Raw genomic sequence first — 10,284 nt, 5'->3', positions numbered from 1 at the left:
TTGAGTATTGTCGAGCACGTGAGACGTTCTAGCGTTTGTTATAGATCGATTGTTGAAATTAAGTGTATCGGTAAAGTTGTATTCGGAAGAAATAAACCAGTTTTATTTAAGAAAGGACTTGTGTCGCTAAAGTTTCGTCGGAACGAATTTACGGAAAATTAACTAACGACTGGAGGCGTAACAATATTTACTTATTTCTGCATATTCAGAACAGGTAACGCACATTTGTGGATATCTTCGGGTGAACTAACTTGTTGTATTCTAGGTCATTTTTGTTAAAATGAACTTTAACCAGTTGATAAAAACCCATGAAACACTGAAGCTAAAAAGGGTTTTTATTTGTACTTTAGATAGCGAAACATTTATTACATTAATAGGTTGTGATGATGTTATAACAGATCAGAAAAACAAACAAGTCTACATCAAAATGAGCTTACCACTTTCTGAACTGAGCCGAGGTTGGTCATTAAGAACTTTTACAAAATAATTTTTGTCTAAATGAGGGCAATTGCAGCTGTACAAATATGTAATACTTATAGATATATCATCAGCTTTACTTGGCTTATATACATATGAAACTACACTGACACTTGTAATTGAGATTGAAAAACGTTGTTATCTGAACTGGTAGTTCAACAATGTAAGGGTCAACAAACTTCTTTACCAGAAGCTGGCCAAGGTGGGATAGCATAATTACTGTCTAAAAACTACATCGTGGTGGGTGAAATGGAAACCTTTTCCACTTTTTTTTTCACTCCTTCAAGTGGATATACTTATATCTTTTCATTAAGAACTTACACATAACTGCTCCATTCAACTTCTTTATCATTATTAAAACTGCTCCAAACAATATTTCAATATACAATCATAAAGCTCAAAATCGGTATTTTCAAAACACGTAAGATAAACGATAAAATATTAAACTGAGATATTGTAAATTAAAAGTGGATGGTACTTCAGTTTTAAATTCTAAGTTATTCAAACTACAGAGGTTTTACAATATTAAAATATTGTAAATTAAAAGTGGATGGTACTTCAGTTTTAAATTCTAAGTTATTCAAACTACAGAGGTTTTACAATATTAAAATAAGACAACACTTTTAACTTGAATTTAAAGTTTTCATAAGATTAAAGTTGCTTAACTGAACAGAAATTCTAATTTTCATGAAAAAAAAGGTCTCTCACAAACAAGCAATAAATTATTTTACACAGTGTTAAGGCAATATCAGCACCAGTCTCTGGCATATGCTGAAAAGAAGATGGCCCCGAAAATTCCACAGTGGAATACAAAGACGCCATTTAACCATAGAAGAACACAAGAGCTAAAGCTCAAAATATATACAATCCTTCTTTCAAAGGTCACCGGTTTGTATGTAAAATAGCCCATCACACATACAGTGATCCAGCTTTCAGGGTCAACTTCAACCAAAAGTTCAAGACAGTATTTTGTTGCAAAAAAAAAAGAGTAACTTTTCTAGTTTTACCATAGAGAAGATCATGAAGTCAAATGGGGCAAGGCAAAAGAACAAATCTAACAATATATAAATTCACACAGATTTCAAGACATAACAATCACTACTTTCTGTATTTCTACAACAAAAGCAGCTATTTACAGTCGGACAACATAATATTAATGTTTACAAGTGACTTTGCCATTCCGCAGTTCGAGACTTCAATACAATGCAATGACTACAACTCACCGATAATCTGAGTTTGCATCTACCTAAAACAGTATTTAGATCAATGGCAGCTGATAATACTTAAGCCTAAACACACAATCCTGTGAAAGAAACAGTTCCTAATGCTAGAAGATTAGGCCTGAACACACAATCCAGTGAAAGAAACAGTTCCTAACGCTAGAAGATTAGGCCTGAACACACAATCCAGTGAAAGAAACAGTTCCTAACGCTAGAAGATTAGGCCTGAACACACAATCCAGTGAAAGAAACAGTTCCTAACGCTAGAAGATGAGTTTCGATTTTCTCACACATGTTATCAAGTAAAAATGGCAGTGAACTAATATCAAACCAGGTAAAAAAAACAGAAAACTAAAGTATTCAAAACTTTTTAAGTAGCAAAAATGATCAAATTCTATAGAAAAAAAAAGGTAAGACCCCCCCTCCCCCCAAAAAAATCCTCCTTTGTAATCAGATTGAACATTTGGGGAAAGAGAAGAAAAAATATGTTTGATCATATATATATATATAATACTACTTAAAAACAAAAAATGAGAACTATTTGTATCAATATTCTTAAAGATCCAGTTATATAAAATATTTTTTAGTAAGAGCTATTTCTTACCTAGACTTGCCATTCCTAACAACTCATGTATAGTGTGTGACAAAATATATATTTACTGAGTTATTTTTTTTTTCTCTAGCACAAGTCAACTGTAATAGAAAAAGTTTTCATGAGGGCCCCCTCTAATGTAGATAACAAATACCCTAAAGTAATGCTGATTGTAACAAGAAATATGGAACCTGAACCTGAATAGTAATATATCATGGTCATTATCGTTTCTTAGAGATAAGGTTTGCAATTAAGATACAAATCTCTTTGTTTGTTAGTATAAAAATGGCAGTTTTTCTTCATTCTTTAACTTGATTGATGCATTTCTTTTGCAATTGTAGTATGAGAGCTATTTGAAAACAAAAGCAGTACCCTACCAAGAGAAAAACACACAATAGATACTATACTTTACCACATATTCTTAAAATGTAAAACATATGCAAACACTTAGGTGAACTTTGAAATGACAGTGAAGAAAGTCATAAATACACAATAAATAGGTAAACAATTATTCTTAAATACAATATAAAGATGCACAGATAATTTGAAAATGGAAGTGGACTGGGTATTGACAGGGATTGGGGACATCAGTCTAGTGATTAGTAGGGATTGGGGACATACGTCTAGTGATTAGTAGGGACTGGGGACACAAGTCTAGTGATTAATGGGGATTGGGGACACGAGTCTAGTGATTAACGGGGATTGGGGACACAAGTCTAGTGATTAATGGGGATTGGGGACACAAGTCTAGTGATTAATGGGGATTGGGGACATGAGTCTAGTGATTAGTAGGAACTGGGGACACGAGTCTAGTGATTAGTAGGAACTGGGGACACGAGTCTAGTGATTAATGGGGATTGGGGACACAAGTCTAGTGATTAGTAGGAACTGGGGACACGAGTCTAGTGATTAGTAGGGATTGGGGACATGAGTCTAGTGATTAGTAGGGATTGAGGACATGAGTCTAGTGATTAGTAGGGATTGGGGACACGAGTCTAGCAAGGTTGACACCACATGTTGTTTACTGTAAACTTGCATTCTCAACAGTTTAACCCACAGAGATTATACATATGTTAATTTTTTATGTTTTAATGTATAAATAAATAGATGTATACAAAGATTTACGATTGATTCATTTGGGGCAGTTGTATATTTTCATTGTTACATGTCCACTCATAACTATGAAGAACTTTCACAGTTTTAACAGGACACACAATTAATGCTGGCAGTCACTTTGACCTGACGATGGCTATAGCAAAGTGGTAAAAAAATTACATACAACATGTGGAGTTTACCAATTTATTGTGTATTAACTAGTTGAAGAGTCACTTTTTTTTATTTGAATTTGATTATGGTAACGTAGAATTACATGAATGTGGTAATCATTCAACATGTAGTTTCCTAATAAAGGCAATTATAAATGGTAATTATTATAATTATAATTATTATGGTAATGCCATATTTTAATATATTTAAAGGATTATTGAACTTAAAAATCTTTGATTAAATTGGAATCCAAATCTTAGTACAACTTCCATTTAAAAGTAACAAACGGCAATATAGCCACTGTGATCTATTTATGTAAAGGTACGTTTCTTCGATGCCTAAACAGAGAAAAGTCGGGCTTTTATGTCTTACATGCAGTAACCAACTATAAAATTGTGTCACCACCATTCTTGTTTATATGCAGCTAATAAACAATACTTAAACTGATATACTTATTTTAGTTACATGGGGTAATGCAACACAATAAAAAGAAAAATTCTCAATTCGCACTTGATGCCTTCAGTTCACATATTAGGTACTGTAAATAACAAACTAACTAAAGTGTTAAACATTGAAGCTAAACTTCAAAATTACCCAAGAAGCAAAAAGTTTTATCTATTTTAAGAGTAAACTTGGTTTAAGTTATAAATGTTCAATTGAAATATAATTTATTCACACTGACTGTGTAAATTTACAAACACAATCTACAATATCTGCATACATACAGTAGAAATTAGTGGAATGTACATACAATAAATGTGTGTATCAATTTGAATATTCGAAAAAATATCTTGAGCAACTGTTAACTTATTTTGAATATTACAATATAGTAGAAACACCATAATGTTACTTAATAACACTCAGAGCATTCACAGTACCAAACAGATAGCTAAATATAAATAAAATCAGCAGTAAACAGATAGTTTCTTTATTTTATAGAAAAGCCACACATTAGTCTATCTGCATACTGTCTGCTGTGTGGAATTGAACCCCAGCTTTTATAGGGTTGTGGGTCCATAAACATAATGCTGACCCACCGGGGAACACACTAGATAGGAAGCAGACTGTATATAGAAATACATGTGTACTTTATTCCTCCAATTCTTAACCCCCAACTTTTCTTGGGTTTAGGTTTTAAGCGTTTGAAATCATGTGCTAAAATGGTTTGGAACTAACCTAACATGGAGCTGTAAGTGTTTACATAAAATGTTTAATTTTGAGCAGTTTCTGTCACTACAGAAAAAAAAAACACTCTTGTTTTGTCATTTAGATATGCATTCAACCCTGATGATCACTAGTTTATTTTTGTTTCAAATATTTTTAGATACGGTGCTATCTTATCAAGTAAACATTTTAACCATCATTAAACAATGGAAGAGCAATGTATGAAGCATCAGTTTAACAAATTTTATAGTTATAGATTTCAAATAGACAAGCAGTTGTAAAGTGGGTGAAGTAATCAGTAAGTTATTGGATTTCAAACTAAAGACTGTAATGATAAAACAGCATTGTACAACTGACAAAAATTTTGACTCATCCTAATCTAGTGCAACCAACAAAAACATGCTGTAATAGTATTTCAACTAGTATTTTGTTGTTTTTGTTATAATCTATTACAAGTAAAGCATTTCCCTCAGTAGCATGCAGAGATTATCAAACCACCTGACCTGCAACTGTGAAAGTGCTAGTAAAAATTCTATTTAAACCAGAATATCCTGCAACTGTGTAGCAGTTACATTAGCACTGGCTACCTTCAGATTAGAAAAATAACAATCACTTCAAACTAATTTCAAGCTTCCTATTTCTGGGTAAGAATTAAAACCATCAAACATAAATAGCATTTATATAAAGTCCTTCAGGCAACATCATTATTACTTCATTTGTCAAAATCAAACATAACTTCTCCAACAAAATACCTTACATTTTAAAATTAATATAACAGTACAAGCCAATATATATATATATGTATGTGGCACTAGCTAATAAAGTACCTGATGCTCTGAGAAAACCAGAGACAAAAATATATTTTTAAAAATATCATAATAATCCTACTTAAACAAAAATCTATTACTATGCTTTAATATTATGTCTGTGCGTTTATTCCTTTAATTCGGATCACATTTTGTACATTGAAAACATGACAGATAGCAGAACTAACTTAAGTATTAACCTTGGATTAGATGAAATTTAACCTGAGATGAATTAAACTCCATGTTTCACCAATAAATATTTAGAAATAAGCAAAATTTACAATTTGCTCTAAACTTTCATACACTATAATGCATTTGCATTAATACATAACATAACCAACCATTTGCAGAGAAAATAAAATTGCACTATTACTATAATAGCATAACTTTCACAGCACCAAAAGATATATTGGTGCTTATTTGTAGATTTTAGCCAATCAGATTTTACCCTTAATTAATAATACTATCTTATAAAATAACTTGGACTGTGTACTTTGAAAAATCATTCCAAACTCAAAACTATATAAAACAAAGAAATTAAATACATAAACCACAAGCTCACACAAAAAAAAAAGGGTTGAAAAAAATAAACACATGTAACTAGGAAAAAAAAAAGGCTTACTTAAACACATTCTTTGAAGTTTTAATAAAAAGAAATATTAATCCAAGAAAAAGTTTCACTTCCAATTGTTTCTCTAATGAGTACAAAGAAATGGCAGTCCAACTGAAGTTTCTCTCCTATACATACTATTAACATTCATAAAGAAATGGCAGTCTGAGTAAAGCCTCACTTCTATATACTGTATTAACAAATACAAAGACAAGAAAAAAAAAGTTCAAGTACGATTATCTTTGTAATGGATGATAAATGAATAACTATAAAAACTAATCCGCTATAATCAAGTGTTAGTGGTTAACATAGTTTCTTTTAAGACCTGTCTTAATAAACACAGATAGAAAATGAGTGACAGCTTCTTCTAAAGCTTATTTTAAGTAAGTGAGAGAAGAGTGTTTAACTTAAGTTTTTTTCTAGAATCCTTCTGTATGTACACAACTATTACAATTAATTCTGTGAACAATTAATTCACAAATATTAAAACTGATTACTCGCTAATAAATAAAACATTATAAAATAAAATTTGAAAACCATATGTGCTAATAACGTCTGTTTCTGACCCTAACATAGACATTTTAAAAGCCACAATGAGTCATTCGCATCACAAGCTCCATGAATCAAAGAACAAAAGTATGAAAACCTGGTGGCTTATACAAATGAATTAAATGATATACATCGTGAACAAGGTTATAAGAAAAAGTTTGCTATCATACAAAACAAATATACCTAATACAGCGTGAAGAAACGTTTCACAGCTTGCTCATGTTTTTCAGAACAACTAATAACAGGTCCAATATAGGCCTTGTCAGCAATGTTTTGCAGTAGACAAAAGATCTAGTAACAATAATTGTACAATTTTGTAGTTACCCATAACAGGCCTCTGAAGAATAAAGTGCTTAAAAACATCAAGCACACAGTGTGATGTTTTCATCACATACCCTTTAACCTTGAAAACTTTTAAGTTTTACTATCTTAAGCTTTTTACACCATCCTGTCTAATATAACTTCAGCTGCCAACAAAAACTTTTAATTTTTTACAAAAACCCTCATCAAACTATTATTATATTATACAAAATATGTTTAGATAATAGTTATGAAAAATGTTATTATATAACAGATTGAATAAAGTTAATAAAAATTTGAACTTAGGACCACTCACTGTGAGGCAGGAATAAACCCGCTTCACACATTTTACCCTGTACAAACATCTTCTAACTGTTCAACTAGCTTTTCCAAATCTTGCTAAATTTTACTTCAATGAAAACTTCACTACAAGAATTTAAACCAAGAACTGCAACAAGGCATGTGCACCTGTTCGCTGAAGCCCAATCGGGGCTCAAAAAAAAAAAGGGGGAAGAATTTTGAAATTCCAACCAATTGCACTTTCTTATTTTCCATAATTGGTGTTCTTCTGTTCTTTCCCTGCTGAACTTTTAACTGTATTCTCAGACGGGAAATCAAATTTCAAAGATGTCAAATCTTTCTCTGCTGTTTTCTTCAAAATGAAGGGCTGCTTTGGCACAGAACTGTCTTTTAATTGTGTGATTTCCTCTTGCAACAAATAAATTTGCTGCTGTAAAGCTCTATTTTCAGTGAGAAGTGCTAAGTAAGCTCCATCCTTATTTTTAGTCACTTCAGAAGTTGACACCTTACATCCATTTTGATGAAGTTTCAACTCTTTTAGCTCCCTTTCAAGGGCTTTCTTGGCATTATAAACCTGGCATAGTTTCTGCCGCTTGTTGGTGAGTGTATGCTCTAGTTCCTGTAAAATTAAACAATTCACAAATGAAATCCCTGTTTACCATAAACTGTAATTTAGCAAATTAAAAATTATCTATCAGCTTTTAAATTACTTTCCATGCAATTATTCAAAATTTCTCTTCTAGATTGCTGTACATGGAGAAATTGCTTTTTTTTTAACAAAAAGTCCTTTACAATCACACTGCTTATGTGTCACACTACCAAATTTTGCATACAACAACACATAGCACTCAGTAATTGTTGTCATTAAACTTTTTCCAATAACTACATCAGAAACCAACTGTTGATTAGCACTGGATCTCTAGTTTGGATTAGCCATACCTTCTGCAGAGCCTTGCACTGACTGACAGACTCAACGAGTCGCCTCCAATAGGAAGAAAGCATGACTTTAACTTCCTCCACGATTTTTGATGACACACTTTCTGTAATTCTGTGGCTTTGCAACAGGGTAGAAAGTTTCTCCAAGTCTTTCAAAACTTCAGTACACTCTTTTGCTTCATGTTCAACACCTGATGACGTTCCCATTATGTCAGTGTCTGCTGAAGAGCAAAAAAAAAATACCCTATCACTGAAGGGACACAAAAAATGTTTTATCTCCTACTGTAGGAATAAACTCACGACAAACATTAAAAATACCTAATTTAGTTCCTAAAGTGATAAGCTTATTCATACGAAATCTCCCACCATATTCAATTTCTGTGTTTTTCAAACTTAATTTGCAATTAGTCAATAAACAACACTGGACTAATACAATCATCTCGTAATGTTCAACTCATTGGTAATTTATTTACTGTTCTTAAAAAAAAAACTCATTCTTCAACTTCACCTATAACATTAGGATTGTTATATTTCTAGCTGAATGGCACCTGATGTGACACATGGGCTAAATATTCTGGTCAGAGACCCTTAGCTATTCCTAATTTAGAATTGCTGACCAGAGGTTGAACAACCAATCGACAACACCTGCTGCCTATACAACTGCTTTTAAGTGAACACTAAGATTGACTGACACAGTAATAATGCCCTGAAAGTGTTGAACATGTTCAACAGCATATTCACACCTCGGAACTTCCTATCCACAGCCCAACACATTAACCACTTTTTTTCCACTCCTGAGCCCATAATGTTCTATATCAGAAAAGTGATGGGTCATATTCATAGACAAGCTTTATGTATTTAAAGCTAAAATTGATTCTAAGAAATCTATTAAGTTTCCCTCCAACATACAACAGTGAAAATCTGTATAGCTAGTTTCACAGCTTCCCCTGGTCATTCAGAACTCTAAAACCCTATAAACTGTAAGTGTCTTTGTAGGGAAATATAACAGTTAGTGTATTTTACAGTATAGCAAATCAACGGCTACAAAACTTTGCCACAAAAACATTTCATACATATACTCTAAGCATATCTGATATAATGATGCAGGGTAATCAGATTATTAACTTATATGCTTCATGTTTAACTCGGACATTTCGAAGATTAAAAGACCATGTTTAGAACTGACCATTATTCACATAGACACGACAATCATGGACATGCTGCACCAGAGTTGGTTACGCCAAGTGCCGGAGAATTCAACTCGGCTATTTTCCTGATAATTGAATTATATGGCTATCACTTAATTTCTTATACACAAGTCCAAATTCACACTGGAGTTCTAAGAATAGAATCTGTATATTGAGATCATATGACCAAGGGCCGGGAGGCCCTGGAATTTGGAACTTTCTGGTAGTTTTTGACTTGACAAGCTTGTACTCTACAACTTCTGTAGTGTCTTTATAAATAAAAGTGTTTGTTTTTCTTATATCATACTTCGGTTTCTCAACAACATATACCATGACTAGTGAAGTTAAAAATAATATCTGTTACAACTGATTCAAAAGAAAACAAAATTCAATTAACTTTCATCCCCTCACAGACATAATAGAAAAACTCCTAAAAACTTTTACATATAAAGTTTACAGTGTTCTACCAGGTACTGTAGGTGAACTACTCAGTGATACTATCAACTTTATCTGTTAAAGCCACAGTTATCTACCTGATAATGTACTTGAACTACTCAGTGATACTATCAATTTTACCAGTTAAAGCCACAGTATTCTACCAGATAATGTAAATGAACTACTCAGTGATACTATCAACTTTATCTGTTAAAGCTACAGTATTCTACTTGATAACGTACTTGAACTACTCAGTGATACTATCAACTTTATCTGTTAAAGCTACAGTATTCTACTTGATAATGTACTTGAACTACTCAGTGATACTATCAACTTTATCTGTTAAAGCTACAGTATTCTACCAGATAATGTACTTGAACTACTCAGTGATACTATCAACTTTATCTGTTAAAGCTACAGTATTCTACCAGATAATGTAGTT

The 10,284-nt window shown here is 32.3% G+C and overlaps 1 long non-coding RNA gene across 1 annotated transcript; it reads right to left on the bottom strand.

The window, feature by feature from the left end:
• Positions 1–317: 317 nt before the first annotated feature.
• LOC106476515 lies at positions 318–9,972 on the bottom strand. The gene is made up of 3 exons (XR_002609196.1): positions 9,941–9,972; positions 8,224–8,441; positions 318–7,903 (listed from the first exon to the last, which is right to left on the bottom strand). It is a non-coding gene; the product is annotated as an uncharacterized LOC106476515 (long non-coding RNA).
• Between the last annotated feature and the right edge of the window lie 312 nt (positions 9,973–10,284).

The sequence above is a fragment of the Limulus polyphemus genome, unplaced genomic scaffold, assembly GCF_000517525.1.
Source record: "Limulus polyphemus unplaced genomic scaffold, Limulus_polyphemus-2.1.2 Scaffold10768, whole genome shotgun sequence".
NCBI classification, from domain to species: domain Eukaryota; kingdom Metazoa; phylum Arthropoda; class Merostomata; order Xiphosura; family Limulidae; genus Limulus; species Limulus polyphemus.
This window is presented reverse-complemented; position numbering and strand designations above follow the sequence as displayed.